At 43.5% G+C, this 21035-nt stretch overlaps 1 long non-coding RNA gene across 1 annotated transcript in view; it reads left to right on the top strand.

Annotated features, from left to right (window-relative positions):
• LOC148520525 (uncharacterized) overlaps positions 1-18232 on the top strand; it is an 88633-nt gene extending 70401 nt beyond the window's left edge. The window contains exon 3 of the long non-coding RNA XR_015878870.1: positions 18148-18232. This is a non-coding gene — a long non-coding RNA (uncharacterized LOC148520525). The remainder of the gene's footprint in view (positions 1-18147) is intronic.
• Positions 18233-21035: the final 2803 nt, after the last annotated feature.

Here is a 21035-nt window from a genome sequence, read left to right as displayed (position 1 = left end):
AAGCCTACCATCAAATGCTGGCTGGACTTCCACCATTGAAACTTTTGATGCAATGGTAACTAACCATCACATCAAAAGTATTCTATGGTAAAAACTATTTATATGATTTGTGCAAGGCACAAAAACCCTGCAGTGCAGTTAGCATGGGGCGTGATCGGGGTGTGGCTAGGGGCGTGGCATGGTGCAACATACATACTGTGACCTCTCTAGTGTAGATAGTAGCGCTGATGTGCTGCCTGGACTGGAGGGTACACTATACTTATATATACAGTCCGGCTCCAGAGTCCATCATGCCCGGCACTGGTGGGGAGGCCACTGAAGTGAGTCCAGTGTGTTACAGCCAGGCAGTGAGAAGCAGAGACACAACAGTGAGAGACTGGTCTCTGTTCTGTGTGAGTGACTGCTACTGGGCGAGGGCAGAGGTCTGATTGGCTCTCTAAGACTGTTTTGCAGTTTTCTTCACTTTGGAGGGATCACTGACTGATCTTGCAAAACCACAGTTGATATGGTAGCAGTTTCCCTATTTGATATACCATATCGATCACTAACGAGAGCAGTGTTTATAAGATTAATGCGCATTTGTGATGAGGAGCTTTCAAGTTTTGATGGCTTAAAATCATCTTTGCCGGTGTCTGAATCACTTTTAGATTGACTTTCTAGTTAGTTGTTTGATATTACCAGGAAAATGGCACCAGCACCATTTTTGCAGAGATGGGCGCATGCACATTACACTCTGGAACAGTGTCAAAGTCTACTGAGGACATGCAACAGTGAGATAGGGTGGGTGCACACGGGCCCTCCCCTCTGTTGCTCTGTCCTGGGTCTAATGTATTATGAGGAGGATGGTTCAATAAGTAAGGTAACAAGACCTCTTACATGTGTAATGTTCTTTATTTAATTCTAGTTTCCTGCCAGGTAGACCACTGCTTTCCTTCACTGCATATTATGCCAAAAGGGAGTGGGGCCTAATGATGAGTGACACCTATTCCAGTTCCCCACAGTTATCTCCCCTCTGGGAACATTTTTAAGTTGGCAAGTGTGGACCAAATTTGACAACTTTGACCCAACTGTCAAAATGGATATGTGAGATATCATGGGCATGGGAGGAGACATACGGAGCTCTAGGAGAAATCCTAGACACATATCAGGTTGTGCCAAGTCCCCTTTGGCATTTGACCACACTACAATTGTGAATTGCAAATGTTCTCTTTCCAGTGCTTCAAATTTATCAAGCTTTATGAAGAGTGCAGAAGTTCCCCATAGCAATCATTGAGCTCCAAGCTAGCATTTATCAACTATATTCTATAAAATGATAGGTAGAAACTGATTGGCTGCTATGGGCACCTTTTCTACTTATGCACTCTTTAAAAGGTTTGATACATCTACCCCAATGTATGGATTGGAGGCCCTCAAAAGTTGGTTGATCTGCCTTAAAATGATACAACAGTCTTTAATTAGTTTAGCATTCATTACCAACAAAACTTATTTGGATGAAGAGATTGTAGAAGAGATGGTGACGGTACAGAAGGACATGCACTCAACATGAAAGAAATAGACCTATGAAAGTTGGATAACATGTTAGAAGTACAGTATGAGAAGAAGACCAAGTGGAAAACCTAGCAGCCAAGCCTTGGAGGAGGTCTAATCGCCAAGCAGTCAGTCTGTGAGATACCTGGCAGTGGTCAGGTTTAGGTAGCACAGGAGACATGAGCCTATCAGTTGTTGTCTGCATTCTATGAGGAGTTGACCAAATGGAGACTCTTGTGAGGTAGTGCAAGCTAGACTTTAATACAGCATCCTTAGACATCACTATCGGTTGCACCATCGAAACCTGCACCAGCCCTATGGTAGGTGCAGTTTCTCTGTCTGACCACAGCCTCCTACTGTATGCTTGTTGCTGTTCATCTTTGAAGATAGTGGCTTGCATTAATTTATTGGTAAGCTGGATGAGGGGGGTACACATGCACTCCTATGTGTGAATGTGTGCTGGGAGGGGAAAAAATTTATATATTGGTTGGGTGGGAAGGAACGGGGGGGAGGGAAAAGGGGGGTGGGGGGGTATGTAGTAACAAAGGTTGGCGTGTATAGGTGTGTGCCTTCAGTGTAGGTGGTGTTGGTGTGTAATGAAGCGACAGAAACACTTGAGATTGAATCCAACCTGTTTATTGGTGAGACACAGTGCTCCACAGGTGGTTTCGTGAATGGGGTTGGGGTTGAGTGGCTGGTTAAGTGGTTTCCTGGTCAGGGAGTCAGTGGGCCCTTTTAGGGGGCTCCTTTCCTTGTGGCCCTTACTTCTGCACGTCCCCTTTGCTGGACCTATGGTCTCAGTCTTGGAGGACCAGGATATTGATGATGACAATGAAAAGTCCCATATAGTGACAGTAGCGGCGTCCCGCACTGATATTGTAGTTACCTACCGGTAGGTTGCAGTCTCTGGTCTGTGCACAGTTGTCGTGTGCTCCGGTAATGGTCCGGTGGTTGCTGGCACCCTGCGAGCCCGCAGGGTGTACCGGACGGGCGCCCGTCACTGCTCCGAGATGGGGGATGATGCGGTGGTCCGTGTATATAACTCTGTATCACCTTGCCGTGGGGTTGATGATGGGCTACAAGGTGGGGTAGTGCAGTAGTCTGTGGGGGTGTGTTGCCTCCAACGCGTTTCGGCCTTAAGCCTTCTTCAAGGAGTTACTGATAGGTAGACTGAGAGCATGTTATATAGGTGGAGGGTGGGTGTGTGGGCGTGGCCTGTGGGTTGGTTAGCCTATCGTAGCAGAGGTGTTTAACAGGTGTGGGCTGCATTGGGTAGGATGGGGCAGTGTGGGTGACTGACACTCATAATGGGTAATCAGTGGTGGTATTGGTTTAACATGCAGGCGGGTGGTGTGTGTGTTTGCACGCACGTTCTGCTCCACGCGGTGATGGCCGGGCTGTCGGGCGGTGAGCGTTGTCGTGGGGTCGGGTTGCCCTCTGACGTCACCTCCCACGTGCGCGTCACTGTCGTGTGGTCTGGGTTATCCGAGGGTGTGGCAAGCCATGTGATGCATAGACGCAGGCATCCCCCTGCGTCGAACGTCACATGGTGTCCATTAGCCTACCAGGGAGGGGATTCCCGGTGGCAGCGTCCTGGTCTCCATGGTGACGCTAGCTTGCCGGGACCTGGGCTCCAGAAGGTGCTGTCTGCGGCAAGCGTTCCGCGTATAGCGCCTTTGATGGGGGGTTAATTGTGTATGGAGAGATAAATAAATATTTACATGTATAGTCTTATATACCTGAATCGTCATATGCATGATATGTGGGTGCGCGTGATGGGAATCGTGAGGTGGGTGGCCCGATACCGCCAATCTGCAGTGTGTGTGTTGAGACCCTGATTGTGTCTCCTGTGTATAGGTGACCTGATTATATGTATAATAGGGGTAGGTGCCTGTGTCGTGGAATCTGCTGTTCGGGATGTGTCAGGGTTGGAGTTTAGTTGTAAGGACATGGTGGTTGCAGGGGGGGGGGAAAGGGGGGGTTTATTGGAAATTGATATCTAGGTGCGTAATCCGGGGACCGTGAGATGGGTGGCTTGATACCACCAATCTGTAGTGGGTGCGTGGGGATGCTAAATCTTAGGAACTGTGTAGTATGTAACCTGATGAGTTGTGCATTATTGGTCGGTGCGTGTGTGGTGGGGTGGGGTCTGATTCTTGGGTGTGTCAACACTGATATCCAGTGTCGGTAGTGTGGAGACGGTGGTTGTGAGGGGCGTGTTGTAACGTACTGCTGGGTGTTAGAAGTGTCTTATGTTGGTTGGTGTGGGAATCTCCTCACGGTGCGATTTGTCATCATGTGCATGTCTGTGTCGTTTGTGAGGGTGTTGTATAACTTACTAAATAATGTGTGTGGGGTGGTTGTGTAGTTGTGGTGTATGCACACGCTCGTGGTATAGCGGAGTGTTGGTGGTATTTGTGGGTCACTTTTGTAGTGTCGTGGTGTGAGTGCATAGTTTATGTATTATGTGCGATGGGGTTCACAGTGGTTCACCTATGCCGTGAAATGATTGGGTGGTCTCGGGTTACTGGTGAGGTGTGGGTGTGTTGCAGGGTCCGTACCTCTCCTTGTGGGTTACGCCTAACGGGTTATTACTGATTTAATTTCATTGTCAATGTTTAGGCCTTTTGGTGCGAACGTTTGCATGGTGAAGATCCACTTAAGTTCTTCTTTATTTAATCTCTTTAGTATGTCCCCTCCTCTCCAGTTCTTACTCAGAGCCTTGATGCCTATAAAGGTCATACCTTTTGTGTTGCTGGTGTGTTTTTCTTGGAAGTGTAGAGGGACGTTGTGGGTATCTGTCTTGTTTATTATGCCTCTGATGTGCTCTGCGATTCTAGTTTTAAGGGGTCTGATAGTGCGTCCTATATATTGACGGTTACAGGGACATTTCTTCACATTCTTGACATTTCACAAACCAGTAGACGTCAACTGTTTCATTCTGTCAGATAGTGGACATCACCCAAACTGGCTCCAAAACATACCCAACAGCCAATTCAAACGCATCAGGCGGAACTGTACTAAACTAACAGACTACCACGAACAAGGAAAACAAATGAAGGAGCAATTCATAGCCAAAAAGTACGATAACAAAACACTCCAAGACACTCTGAACAAAATAGGCAATGAGGGACGCTCACCCCTATTACAATACAAACCTGACAAAAAACAACACACGGATGATATACCTTTCATAACGCAGTACAACACCAGTGCCACCAAGATAAAACAGGTAATCAAGAAACACTGGAACTTACTACTTAAGGACGACACACTGGCTGCGATACTTCCCACGCACCCAAAGGTACTCTACCGCAAAGCACCAAACATCAAAGACAAATTAGTTCACAACCACATACCTCCGACCTCGCTGACACAAATCACCATAGATCAAGAAAACCTAAAGAAGGGCTTCTACCATTGTGGAACATGTACTAACTGCCGAACACTAGGACATAGGAGCACTAAACCAACCACCACATTCTCTTCATCACAAACAGGAAACACAATATCCGAGAACACATAACATGCAACACAAATCACGTGATATACATGCTACAATGTCCCTGTAACCGTCAATATATAGGACGCACTATCAGACCCCTTAAAACTAGAATCGCAGAGCACATCAGAGGCATAATAAACAAGACAGATACCCACAACGTCCCTCTACACTTCCAAGAAAAACACGCCAGCAACACAAAAGGTATGACCTTTATAGGCATCCAGGCTCTGAGTAAGAACTGGAGAGGAGGGGACATACTAAAGAGATTAAATAAAGAAGAACTTAAGTGGATCTTCATCATGCAAACGTTCGCACCAAAAGGCCTAAACATCGACAATGAAATTAAATCAGTAATAACCCATTAGGTGCAACCCACAAGGAGAGGTACGGACCCTGCAACACACCCACACCTCACCAGTAACCCGAGACCACCCAATCATTTCACGGCATAGAAGGTGAACCACTGTGAACCCCATCGCACATAATACATAAACTATGCACTCACACCACGACACTACAAAAGTGACCCACAAATACCACCAACACTCCCCTATACCACGAGCGTGTGCATACACCACAACTACACAACCACCCCACACACATTATTTAGTAAGTTATACAACACCCTCACAAACGACACAGACATGCACATGATGACAAATCGCACCATGAGGAGATTCCCACACCAACCAACATAAAACACTTCTAACACCCAGCAGTACGTTACAACACGCCCCTCACAACCACCGTCTCCACACTACCGACACTGGATATCAGTGTTGACACACCCAAGAATCAGACCCCACCCCACCACACACGCACCGACCAATAATGCACATCTGATCAGGTTACATACTACACAGTTCCTAAGATTTAGCGTCCACATGCACCCACTACAGATTGGTGGTATCAAGCCACCCATCTCACAGTCCCCGGATTACGCACCTAGATATCTATTTCCAATAAACCCCCCCCTTTCCCCCTCACCCGCAACCACCATGTCCTTACAACTAAACTCCAACCTTGACACATCCCGAACAGCAGATTCCACGACACAGGCACCTACCCCTATTATACATATAATCAGGTCACCTATACACAGGAGACACAATCAGGGTCTCAACACACACACTGCAGATTGGCGGTATCGGGCCACCCACCTCACGATTCCCATCACGCGCACCCACATATCATGCATATGACGATTCAGGTATATAAGACTATACATGTAAATATTTATTTATCTCTCCATACACAATTAACCCCCCATCAAAGGCGCTATACGCGGAACGCTTGCCGCAGACAGCACCTTCTGGAGCCCAGGTCCCGGCAAGCTAGCGTCACCATGGAGACCAGGACGCTGCCACCGGGAATCCCCTCCCTGGTAGGCTAATGGACACCATGTGACGTTCGACGCAGGGGGATGCCTGCGTCTATGCGTCACATGGCTTGCCACACCCTCGGATAACCCAGACCACACGACAGTGACGCGCACATGGGAGGTGACGTCAGAGGGCAACCCGACGCTCCCACGGCAACGCTCACCGCCCGACAGCCCGGCCATCACCGCGTGGAGCAGAACGTGCGTGCAAACACACACACCACCCGCCCGCATGTTAAACCAATACCACCACTGATTAGCCATTATGAGTGTCAGTCACCCACACTGCCCCATCCTACCCAATGCAGCCCACACCTGTTAAACACCTCTGCTACGATAGGCTAACCAACCCACAGGCCACGCCCACACACCCACCCTCCACCTATATAACATGCTCTCAGTCTACCTATCAGTAACTCTTTGAAGAAGGCTTAAGGCCGAAACGCGTTGGAGGCAACACACCCCCACACAGACTACTGCACTACCCCACCTTGTAGCCCATCATCAACCCCACGGCAAGGTGATACAGAGTTATATATGCGGACCACCGCATCATCCCCCATCTCGGAGCAGTGACGGGCGCCCATCCAGTACACCCTGTGGGCTCGCAGGGTGCCAGCAACCACCGAACCATTACCGGAGTACACGACAACTGTGCACAGACCAGAGACTGCAACCTACCGGTAGGTAACTACAATATCAGTGCGGGACGCCGCTACTGTCACTATACGGGACTTTTCATTGTCATCATCAATATCCCGGTCCTCCAAGACTGAGACCATAGGTCCAGCAAAGGGGACGTGCAGAAGTAAGGGCCGCACGGAAAGGAGCCCCCTAAAAGGGCCCACCAACTCCCTGACCAGGAAACCACTTAACCCGCCACTCAACCCCAACCCCATTCACGGAACCACCTGGGGAGCACTGTGTCTCACCAATAAACAGGTTGGATTCAATCTCAAGTGTCTGGCTCTTCATTACACACCAACATCACCTACACTGAAGGCACACACCTATACACGCCAACCCTTGTTACTACATACCCCCCCACATTCCGCTTCCCAACCCCCCTTTTCCCTCCCCCCCCGTTCCTTCCCTCCCAACCAATATATACATTTTTTCCCCTCCCAGCACACATTCACACATAGGAGCGCACGTGTACCCCCCCTCGTCCAGCTTGTAACAAACAGGATCTGGTACTCCTGTTCCACGTGCAGCACCACCATACCCCACTTTCTGCCCCAGCCCACCCGCCTACCCCCCCTTTCCCCCCACCCTGCTCCCCATTCCCCCTCCCCCACTCATCCCTATAAACATACCCTCTAAGACCTGGAGCGCGGATCACTCTGTTCATTAATTTATTGGTAAGAGAGGAAACACTGTCCACCACACCTACACATTGTGCTGCAGTGGGTTTCCCCAAGTCCACCACTCTACTTTCAAAAAGATGCAAACTCAAGGTGCAGGCACTGCCAAGCTACAAGATACCCATAAGAAGCAATCAGTATCTGTGTAATGTGACCCGCTCAACTATCTCTAATATAGGTGAGCAGGGGTTACACTATAACATTCAGTAACTTTTTGCAATGGGTTGCATTGTAGTATGTGTATAAGTACAGTACACTATAAAGCCCTTCTATGGGGAATAAAATGCATCAAGCAGAACATTGTTACACTTATATGATTCTGTATTGGGTATTACGGGGCTGATTCAAAGTTATATGCAAACCCGAAGGTTTGCGTTCAACTCCAATGTTTGCAGACTATTATTATTATTCTTTATTTATATGGCGTCACAAAGGTTCTGCAGCACCTTACACAGTATATACATGAGTACACAAGAAAAACAGTTAATAGTAATACAAAACAATGCAGGACAAGGACATGGTTTATAAACATATCTGCATAACACAAGCAGCAGGGCATCAGCAACCAAATGTTAGGTGCCAATTGGGGAGTTAGGAGTAAAATACTATAAGTTTGGGGGAGGAGAGCACGTGAGGAACAAGGGCCTTGCTCGTGAGAGCTTACATTCTAAAGATCTGCACATGCACAATATCTTTACTGCACATGTGCAGATATCCTTCTGTGAGCTCGCTCACAGTGCCCAGACGCAGCAGCCTGATTGAAGTACTGCGGCTGTTTGGGGGCATCGTCCAACAGAATCCCAGAAAATGGGGGCACTTTTGGCCTTGTTTTCTGGGTATGCTGAAGCCAGTGGCAGCATCCTTGTAATTAGCTTCACAGGCTTCAGCTGCATGAAAACACTGGCCATCCTGATTAAACTGAAGGTTACTGAGATGACCGATGGCCACATAGAGTGATCTGATGCTGTGTCCCCGGTTTCAGCAGGACCACAGAAGCCGACATAAGGCATCTATTTTACACCACACGCTTCCTGCAGCATAACCATATTTTAGCATCGCTGAAACATATAAAAATGCAGCAGTGATGCTAAAAGCATACAACTCTAAATCAGGCCATATATCCTTTTTTATTTTAATTGGACTCTGTGATTGGTGCAGCACTCTTAGGTCTCTAAGAAAACAGCTCTATAGAAATTGCTTTTTCCTTTTCCAATTATTCATCTGTAACTCGCTCACTAATACTCTACTACTTGGGGCTTAGCACTCAATACAGCCATACTTCACAAGTAGGCACAGACAAGGAATATCAATCAGCATACTTTTCTTACCAGAACCTACATTTTACTGCAATATGTCTCAAGTATTATATGGTCATATAAATATTCCTAGCTCTACTTTTCACCAAAGTGAATGGCTTCACACATGTTACAAAACAAATGTTCCTTTTCTCTTTCCTTTTTATTAAAACTAATTAAGCTAAAATTTGTTGAGTTACAGTCTTAAAAGCCAGAGCTGGATGGAAATTGTACATCATACAGCCTTTCTGACATTCCCTGCATAGACGTCATGGTGGAGAAAAAATACACACACACAGAAAAGGGAACTAATTAGTGCCAAGGAACATTAACTGCTTGGGTACATGAAAGGCAGAGGAATATTAAAGTGGAGCTAAAAGCTATTTTGTTCTGTTAATCAGAAAAAAAGGCAATAAGGGGACGGCATAAAAGTAAAATATTGCAGAGATCTAATGTGGGGGTAAGATAGCAGAAGAGCAAATTAGCAAAATATATTTCATTTAATCTTAGACTTGCAAAAAACACTTAATGATTTGTTTTCAGGTTATACATGTAAATAAATAATAAAATAGAGAGAAGGTGATTTATGAAGCGCAAAACATGTGATGAATACTTCTGTTGGCTAAATCCTATTTTGCGACGTGACAAACCGTGATTTGAACAGGTCATAATACTTGGGTTTGCAGAGCTTGATGATGGGGTTTACAGAGAAGTACAAGTTGGCATGGAACAAGGGCATCACTTACTTAAATACAGGAGGGTCAAATCACAGTTACAGTATATGTAAAGATGGATACACACTTAATTATATTTTGAAAGATTTGCCCAATTCCGACGGATTGAATCAACAAATCATTGAAATTGTCAAGTGCATATGCACCATGTTGCCCATTGCACACTTCCGTGGTGTCATTAGCCGCATCGTCAGGTTGGCTCTTCATACAGCTCAACCTGACAATATGACTGACAACCCCAAGCAGTGGGATGCAGCGGGGCCTGACATATCAGCCCCTTGGGCATCAGATCGTCTAATGTGTACTGGCCACCCAATATGCCAGTGGGGGCATCAGTCGCATTGCTGGGTACACACATCATTTAGTACTGTATGTGTACCCAGCTTAAGTCTGATTGGTGGACTGCTCTTACATGTACTCGCACTATGCATGCTCAATAGTCTGACACAACTCAGTAGCATCTCCGCTTGCAACTACATGGGCATAACTGGCTGGCAACTAGAGATGTGCGCAGACCCCCGTATTTTGGTTTTGGTTCTGTATCTCCTCATGTTTTGGATCTGGATTGGTTTTGCCAAAACCGCCCTTCCATGTGTTGTGTTTTGGTTTTGGTTTTGGATCTGTTTTTTTTTTTAAATCATAAAACAAGCTAATATCACATAATTTGGGCCTGTTTTTTCGTACAATATTATTGAGCTCAATAACATTTATTTCCAATCATTTCCAGTCAATTTTGACCACCTCACAGCTCACAATATTGATTTTTTATCTAATTTAGGGCCAAAAGGTTGCATCCAGCTTGCTGGCTGACTAAGCTAAGTGACAGCAGTGGGCGGCACTAACATGTGGCAGTTCAGCTTCGAACATGGCACAGAGTGGCATTGTAGTGGTAGACAGGATGGCAGTATAATAAACTATACAACCCCTAGGAATTTTAAAAACCAAGAATGTTTTCCTTAACTGGGTCAGAGGCCCGACAGAGTTGGAATGTTTATAGACTGAAGACAGGGAAAAGACTGATTAGTTTTTTAATTTATTTAATTTAATGTTTTGATTCTTAAAAACAATTATGAGGGAAGATCAATCTAGGATCAAGTTCTTCAGTTCCTAAAAGACATCTTTGATCTGGAGGAGGTTTTTTATTTATTTTTTTGTATATCATGATCTAATAAAAAATGAGGTTGCCTTGCTTGTGGAGGTGCTGCTAGAACATACTGTCAACAGATGTTTACAAGTTTGTACTCAGGGAGGTTGTTAGGAATAATGGGACCAAGACTTGCTGTTTAAATCAGAGGAAAGCAGCCTGTTGTTCTTCGGCTTAAATACAACTCCCAGCATCTGTGACGTTTGCTGGGCCTACTGTAGGTTATTTGTTTCAACAACGGGTGGTGTGCTTCAGGCAACCTCATCCTGCTTTACGCACTGTATGTACCATGTAAATATATTTGTATGTGACCATTATACACAACTAATTTTTGTATTAAATGTATTTGCAGTGCACTTTATTGCACACATCCTGACAGAATGATGCTCTTTGCTGCTGCTGCTCATATTTGCCCACCCCATCAATTTTGTGGTTCAGAATTTTCTTTAAAAAAAATTAAAGGGACATGCAGGAGATGCTGTCTGTGGACATTACAATTTCTGGACATTCATACACCATAAAATTAAAATGTTAAGCAGCAATGCCCCAAACAGCACATAACGCAAAGAATAGAGGTGCAAGGTGGAATTGTCCTTGGGCCCACCAACCCGGGTGTATATATGAAACAGGACATTCACAGTTTAACAAACCAATCACTTCAACAAAAGGGACTGCCACTTGTGGCTGAAATGATTGGTTTGTTTGGACCCCCCACAAAACAAGCTGCCAATGCGCAGTGGACATTGGTGGCAATGATCCCATGCACAAACTAGCTTTACAGCATAGGTAAGATCAGATGTCATCATTATCCCCATCAATGTGTACATCCTCTTCACACAATATTAATTTGTCCCCACTGGAATCCACCATTACAGGAGCTTCTGTATTTTTTTTTTCACTTAATTGCTGGTAAAGGTCTTCCTCATGAAATTTATAATTAATTTTGATGAACATCATCTTTTCCACATTTTGGGGAAGTAACCTCCTACACCGATCACTGATAAGGTTCCCGGCTGTGCTGAAATCTCTTTCAGAGTACACACTGGAGCAACTTAAGTAAAGCAAAGCCTGTTTGTGTAAGTGACTCCAAAATTGCCTCTTTTTCCTGCGGTAGTAAAACTGACTGTGACACATGCCTATTTGGATGCTATCCCTAAAATAATCATCCACCATTCTCTGAATGGTGACCATAACAGACAAAGTCACGGTAGACATGTCACTCATTGTGGGCAGTTCTTTCAGACCCTACCAAATTCATTAGGTTTTGCTGACTGATATGCATCACCACCAGCAGTGGGTCTCAGGAAAATTTTGTTTTTTCCTGGCAGCTGCAGAAATTGAAGGAGGAGATGCTGCTGTGTCATGTGCCGCTTGAGCTGACATTTTTTTTTCACCAACAGCTCTTTGCACCTTTTTAGATTTATGTACATCGGAAAGAAAGACACAAGGTATAACGTAAACCTAGGATCAAGTATGGTTGCCAAAATATAGTAAACTGATTTCAAGAGATTGACGACCCTTGGATCCTGGTGAAACGAATGAAGGGCTTGATCTACAAGTCCAATATACTTAGTGGAATCACTCTGTTTCAGCTCCTCCTTCAGTTTCTCCAGTTGCTTTTGCAAAAGTCTGATTAGGGGAATGTCCTGATTCAAGCTGACAGTATCTGAACTAACTTCACATGTGGCAAGTTCAAAGGGTTTGAGAACCTTGCACAACACAGAAATTATTCCTCTACTGCACTTGACTAAGGTACATTCCCACTCCTTTCCCTATGTCATAGACTGTAGTGTAGCCTTGGATGACCTTTTGCTGCTTCTCCATCCACTGAAGCATATAGAGAGTAGAATTGCACCTAGTTACTACCACTTGCTTAAGCTGATGGCAAGGCAAATTCAACAGTACTTGCTGATGCTGCAATCTTCGACACACAGTTGCTGAATGTAGAAAATGTCCCGAAATCTTTCGGGCCACCGAAAGCATCTCCTGCACACCCCTGTCATTTTTTAAAATGTTGCACCACAAAATTAATTGTGTGAGCAAAACATGGGATATGTTTAAATTCACCTACATATAATGCTCGCACAATTTTGCTGGCATTTTCAGAAATCACAAATCCCGAGAAGAGTCCAAGTGGGGTAAGCCATTTTGCTATGATTTCCCTGAGTTTTTCTAAGAGGTTCTCAGCTATATGCCTCTTAGTGAAACCGGTGATACACAGAGTAGCCTGCCTCTGAATGTACTGGCATTTGTTAGATGCTGCTGCTGCTGTTTTCACTATTGGAGGCAATACACATACCCAGTGGGCTGTCACAGTCATGTAATCTTTAGTTTGCCCTGTCACACTTGTCCACATATCTGTGGTTAAGTGGACAGTGGGCACAATGGCATTTCAAAGGACATTAATAAGGTTTTTTTTAATGTCCATGTACAGATTGGGAATTGCTATTCTAAAGAAGTGGAATCTAGAAGGGACATGGTAATGGGGACACAGGACCTCAATTAACTGTCTAAAACCCACTGCATTAATGGTGGATACTGGATGCACATCTAATACCAGCATAGCTGTTATGGCATCGGTAATCCGCTGTGCAACTTGGTGTCTGCTGTCGTACTTGTTCCCCATTGCAAATGATTATTTGACAGTCAATTGTTTGGTTAAACTAAAAGTTGTTTTTATCCTGGTCCCCTTCTGGGATGAAGATCCACTCACAGCAGCAGCAGCAACAGGCGTAGCACTCAAGGATCCTTCTAAGGAACCATGGATAGGAGAAGAGTCAGTCATTCTTATGAAATTGGATGCAGGACTACTTCCAATCACAATTGAGGATCTTGATGATGATGAAGGTGTTGGTGGTGGAGATTGCAGGCACTTGGATCCAGAGAGAAGGGAGCAGCTAGGTGACACTGGACTGATTGTTGTTACATTTTTTTAGCCAAACTTTCTGAACTTGAAAAAACTTTTCAATTTGATGAATGTGCTGCAAATGATGTAACAGGGAGGAGGTTTTTAGCTGGTTAAGGTCCTTACCTATACTCACTGTTACTTGGTATTGGTTACAGATGGCTTGACAACTGTTGTCTACATTTGGTTGGAAATGATTCAACACATGAGAAGTGGATTTTTTGGTCCTTTGTCCAGGCATGACAACAATGGGCAGCAACTGTTGCCTGATTTACAGTTTACACAAACATCCTCGGCATCAACATCCTCATCATCATCAACATCCTCATCATCCTTGTTAGTGCCAACTACAGAAATATCCTCCTGGTAAAAATCTTCAGAGGCATCCTCTATTTCTATGTCAGCATGTTGACTTGTGCTGCTTATCCCCACAGAGGGCACACAAATGGTGGAAGGAGGATCCACTTCAAGTACAGTATTAGAAAGGTCAGGCTCACACATGGCAACTGCAGACACACTTGGACTCTCCTCGGGGATCTGTGACTTTTCTGACCACACAGTTGGTTCATGTGCCTCAATTTTAATTTTTTTGACACTTCTACAGGGAGAATGGCTTACATCATCATAAGATGCAGAACCACCAGTCATAAATAAAGGCCTATGCCTTAACCTTTCCTTGCCACTTCGTGTAGTAAATGGCATATTGACAATTTTTTCTTTCTCTGCAGCTAACAGCTTTTAATTTTTTTTCCTTTAACACTGTAAAACATTGCTTGCTTGATTTAAATGCCTTGACTTAAGCCCTGTATGCCCTTGGGCATCGGCTTTAGTAGATGATGTAGATGGACTAGTATAGTCATAACTGGTGGCACTGGTAGCAGAACCACCATGCTCTCCTCTCAACTGATCATTCTCCATATTATTAACAAACATGAGTGAAGTGGGGTATAGCACACACGTCAATTTGTACCAATTTTAAATATTACACTGCAGTATCAATGACCTACAGTGTGACGAATACACTGTGTTTTCCACTTATTGGACCTGATTCAGAGCCGGTCACTAAGTCGCGATTGCTTGCAGCTGCTTCGAGCGTGAAAATGTAAAATGAGTGATCGCTCGCAACACACAATGCAAGCGGGTAAACACCCATCACAATGAAAAACACCTACCGGACCACGTAACAGAACGAGCGACGACTACACTCTAGTAGTTTGACAGACACAGCCGTCACCCTATGCGGCCATTGCGATTACTTGCCAGAGTCATGTTTTCTCATCTGAGCTTTCAATGTACCCTTTAATTGCCTATAAGGCATTTGCAATCAGTGTAAAACTGCACCTTTTTTTGGTTTTAATTTTCAGAGGCTGGAGTTTGCAAATGTGACTTCCCCCAACATTGTTTGTCTAATTATATATGCTCTCTCTCTCTCTCTCTCTCTCTCTATATATATATATAGTATATATATGTATATATGTGTATATATATATATATGTATATACTAGGGATGTGCAGGCTCGGTTCTACTCAGTTCCGTTCGTTTTTTTTTACCGAATCTTATTGGCTATCCAAAACTTGTGACAGCTGAAACCCAATATATATATATATATATATATATATATTTAAAAATCCATATATAGATATATTCAAACCCAGATTTTTAAAGATCTCTCTCTCTCTCTCTCTCTGTATATATATATATATATATATATATATATATATATATATATATACACAGGTATATATATATATATACATATATGTACACATTTAAATTTACATATATACGCAAAGAGTGACAGAGATAGTTAGACTTTATTAATATTTCACTAATTGAATATTTGACCTTTTAATAACAACACCACACATTTTAGGTCTACATTTAGATTTTTTTTTTTCGGGGAGGGGTTTATAGTGCATTTTGTATGCAGTTAATGGCCTCCAATATTAGTTGCACAGCTGTGCCACTTGTCGCCACCTCCCTCAGAACATTCTGAAGTGGCTCCTCTTGTTCAACTGAAAATTAAATGAAAAGCAAATTCATTTATTAAGTATTTGTTATTAAATCTTAGCAGTTTGACATAAAACCCACCCACCATAGCCATGAATATTTTGTGTGTATCCCTTCGCCGGATAATACTGCACAGTTGGCTACTGAAGTTAATGCTGCTTTCACATGGCATTATTTGCAGGTTCCTAAATTTGATATATATTGCATTATGGCATCTGTGACATATGTACCTTCATCTCATTGGGTCGGCAATTCTTGGGCAAAAGCAGCCCAATTCGAACTTCCTGAGGAGTGGTGGGGGGAGCCAGCTTCAGGGATGGTTGATGAGGAGTGGGGGGGAGGCAGCTTCAGGAATGGGTGATGAGGAGTGGGGGGGGCAGCTTCAGGGGTGGGTGATGAGTGGGGGGGGAGTCAGCTTCAGGGGTGGATGGGCAGGATGGTTGGGTGGATGTAGATTGTGGGGTGGGTGGGGAGGATGGTTGGGTGGATGCAGATTGTGGGGTGGAGGATGGTTTGGTGGATGCAGATTGTGGGGTGGATGGGGAGGATGGTTGGGGGGATGCAGATTGTGGGGTGGGTGTGGAGGATGGTTGGGGGGGCAGCTTCAGGGGTGGGTGTGGATTCCACATGTCGTGTCCTTTGTCTTTGTCGTCGGAATACTAAGAGATATTTTAAAAAATAAAACAATTACAACTTGGCAGGACTTGGCAGGAGTATAAATTTAAGAATGTGGTAGAAATATAACTGGCTAACTTAATCTAAATCCTGACTCAGGGTGTGCAGAATTAAACATGATTTTTTTAAACATGATATCCAGATCTCCCTGGTTTAGCAGAGCAAAGGTATGAGAAAGGTCCAAATTTTGAAAATTAAAAAATAGCCATATGATTAAATACAGACACCTGTGTCACCCTTGTTACAAAAATGCAGTGACACTGCAGAAACTAAAGCCTGACACTATAATTGTCAGCCATCTTCTACATTTAAAAAGATCTGGCATAAACCATGATGATTAACAAATACACACACACCTAATGTCTAACAGTTTAGCTAATGTATAAATCACAGTATTGCATTTAGGACTTTAAATTTGTTTGTACATTTTTCTTAAGGTGGAGTGACCTTTGCAGCCGACTCAAAACAAATCTTATTTTGTAGATCAAGCACCTTAATGTGCCAGGGGGTCCTCTCCCTAACAACTTGGTTTTGATCCAAAGGCAACATAAAATTTTGGGTGCCTTAGATTGGAGGTTAGTATTGGAGGCCAAAATAGACAATCAAGGGCCTCCTCAAGATGATCAATATGCTGAGACTGGTAATTATTTGCATCCACCTGTCTTTGTATCTGTCTATATTTGTTATTTGGCAAAAAATAAAGTTTATTTCTTCCATTTTATAGGACCTGCCATGGCTGAAAGCCTGCAGATGGATGGGGTGATGGCACAACCTCCATCAATTGTGCCTCCCCCATCCTCCCCAGGCACCCTTGCCCAAGTCTTGGATGGGCTAAGGGTGGCAGTGTTAAGGCAAAGCTGCCATTGATACAGTACAGGTCAGCATGTTGGAGCAAAACTAATTTCTAAGGTCCATAAGCCAAGATGTCAGGGAGATGAAAGAACACCTGACTGGCCCAATAGAAGGTGAGGTGGACAAGTGCCCTGCTGTGGCTGGACCGAGCTCCCAGCAGGGTCCACGATGGTCCACCCAGAGTCGGCTGCAAAGAAACTATGGATACCTATTTAAAACCTCTATGAAATCCTGCCTATACCTGCTAAAATTGTCGCTATTTAGCGTAAAGAGTCGCACAGTAAATAAATGCTTTCAGACTTTGAGTGTGGTTCCAAAGCACAAAAAGTTATTATTCAATATTAATATAAAAACAGATGGTTACACGCTGTGATCTAAAGACAATTAGCACAAATAAACCATACAGACCCAAGGTACAGTTGTTACATATGCACGCACTCTGGACCCAGATACCGGCATCAGCAATAGAAACCTCTGTCAACAGCACAGCAAGAAGACTCAAGACTGGGTTCAGAGAGCACACATATATACTCTTTACAGGGATAGGCAATACAATAGACAAGTTTGGCATGTTTCCATTGGTTCTTCTTAAAGGTGCTTTCTGTTACAGGATAGTTCATAGGTCAGTTTGAATGGACACAAAACAGCCTCCAACAGTCCTTTGTGTCCTTTTTCCCGCTGCATGCTAATCTAAGCTGATAACATTACAGAGTACATTTTAATGTTTTAACTCTCTATAGTCCATTGTTTGCAGACGCATGTTGCGATCTTCTCTCCGATGATACCGGAAATCTGTTGAGACACAGTGGATCAGAACAACACCAGACACGGCTGCTTACCATGTACTAAACCTTAGATATCAAATAACCTTTTATTACACAACATTAATAATTACTGAATGAACCTTGAATATTACACTTTAATGCCAGGGAACCTTTTATGTAAGTGTGCAGTGTGTAAGTATTGGGGAATTGAAAAAAGACACTAGTTAGCGCTGTGCGACTATGGGTTTGTGGAGTGCACCATGGTACATGATTTGCAGGGATAATCATTTTATATGTTTAGTGACTGTCTGTATTTGTATGATGAGGACTTTTAACTTCTTTCTATTGCGTGGGAATCGCACAACGCTAAATAGAATAGCATCGCCGTGTGTACTTATAAGGGCGAGTTTCACTAAAATGGTGCCGGACGGCCAGTCGCAAAAAGGCGTCTCATTGCCATTCGCAAAATGGCGTCATCCCGATCTAATTATAAACCGATCCTGTCTCAGTAAATTATACGGCTTCGACAGTCCACCCTTTGATAGCAAACAACATGCTATCATACTCTGATTTTAAAATTAATTTAGGCTTACATTATGACATATCATTCAGTGTTATATTATGGGATGGCACAAGGTGGTTCTTAATCCATCAATAATGTGTCTAGGAGGGGACATAAAACTACCCCTGTACTCACACCGCGGATCTTTAAAAAAAGTCTTGAGGAGGAATAGGGTCTTACATTATACAAAATAACATTTTAATAACACATTTTATGCATGTCTAAATATTATACATTATATGTTGGTATTTCCTAGTTCAGGGTTGTAATGCAGTCCTACATTTACCTCAGTATTCATATTGTTACTACTGACCACCATCATGATTTTATTCCTTTGATTCACCTTATCTTTACATTTTCCACATTTCAACACAGTAGGAACACACCTGACACATAAGCCAATTACTATGATGACAACCAGTATGAAGATCAGGAGTTTACCTATACTCGCAATCATTTCCTAGACCCACTCTCCTAGACCTGAGAACCACTTCACTGGGTTCAACCATGAAACCCATTCCTCTGTCTTCTCCTCTACTTGAGTCACTGAAGCATTATTGGTTCTTCTGAAATTCCCATTTTAACTGCATAATTTTATCCATCTTCTGGTCTATCGCCTCCTTGGGGTCGCTGGTATCATTTGTGATGTAAGTGCAACACTTTACTCCAAATTGGGTGGCCAAAGTTATGCAATACCCTCCAGTGACAGCTGTTAAATAATTTAATACTAATCTGTGTTGCACCAGTTCTTTCTTGTACACTTGTAATTCCCTACCTGTATACCTGATTGTGTAGTCATACATCTTGGTGATATTATCTATTAATTTAGCAAGGTCCTGGATATATCTAAAATTTAGTGTAGCCCGAGCGATCCTGCTGGGATCCAATGCTGCCAAAACTTGAAAGCCAGTTGTCTCACTAATTAATTGAGTGGCTTTATGCACGTCACCAGGTATCATATTTCTTTTAGCAAACAATATTAAATAAACACCATCGCTGACAAGGTTGTCTCTCTGAGCAGCTGCTAAAACGAGGGATAGTGTACGACGATAATGATGTTTACTATCCCTTATGTTCTCCTCGATGATGTATATTTTGTATGCGGAAGGAAAGCGTATAAGTGGCTCTCTCTGAGTTCCGAAGGTTTGTGTTATTTGGGAAGAGTCATTCCAGAAGTTATGACCCTTACACATGGTGAAATGCTTGGTATTCATAAAGACACACCATCACCATATCTTCACACACAGTATGAACACAGAGACAAAAGAAATATGATAGATGTAGAAAGCTAGATCATTATCTCATTTAATATAAGTATCATGTAGAAAGCTAGATCATTATCTCGTTTAATATAAGTAAGTATTAAAGAAAACACATGATATGACAATAAATAAAATATCACTAAGTGCCAAATTCTAAAAACAATACTTGCAAGTAAAGAACAACAATTAGAAAATAAAAAACTGAAAATTAAAAATAAAAAGGCACTAATAAGTTAAGTGGTAGACATGCATGTCAAAAATTAGAAACTTCATAATCTTAATAAACACCCATGTCAGGCAATACTAAATGCACCGCACTGTTTGTTTGGCACCAGGATGAATTCCGTATGGAGAACCAGATGGAAATATCAGCTGGAAAAGGAAAATCCAATTATATGACTGTGCACATAGGTCCTGATTCAGAGCCGCTCGTAAGCGGCCGCTCGTTCGTTCTGACCCATGTTCGCACATCTGCGCATGCGTACGGATTTTAATACGCATGCGTGAACCAGTCAGTGCGGCCGAAAATCATTTGTTCGCTATATAGCGAATGCCTGCTATTTTGAGTGACAGAAGGAGGCGTATGTGGGTGGTAACAGGGGAAGGTGCTTGAAAACGGGGGTGTGGAATTCGAACGCAGGCGTGCTTAAAGGTCAAAACGGGCATTTTAAGGTAATGCATAATTAATACAGCAGCGTCATTGACCATGTCACTTGGTTTTTTTTTTACTCAGAACTGCTCGCAAAATAGCGGTTGAAAAAAACAGCCACAAGAATAGCGTGCAGTTCATACGCTGTTCGATGTACTCGATTAATCTAATAAATAGCGGACATGATGTATGGTGCGAGCGGCAAGGGGGCGTATTTTTCAAAATTACAACCGCAAGTTTTGCTCGCTCGTTCAGACTTAGAGGCGTGAACAGACCGCAATTAGCGAATGGTTCATTTGAATAGCCACCCCTTGTTTTAGAACGAACGACCGCAAATAGCGAGCGGCTCTGAATCAGGCCCATAGTGTCCTCATCGCATAGGAACTCTTGCATGGACAAATATTA

Source organism: Taudactylus pleione, unplaced genomic scaffold (assembly GCF_031769625.1).
Source record: "Taudactylus pleione unplaced genomic scaffold, aTauple2 ptg000176l, whole genome shotgun sequence".
In the NCBI taxonomy this organism is placed as follows: Eukaryota; Metazoa; Chordata; class Amphibia; order Anura; family Myobatrachidae; genus Taudactylus; species Taudactylus pleione.
This window is presented reverse-complemented; position numbering and strand designations above follow the sequence as displayed.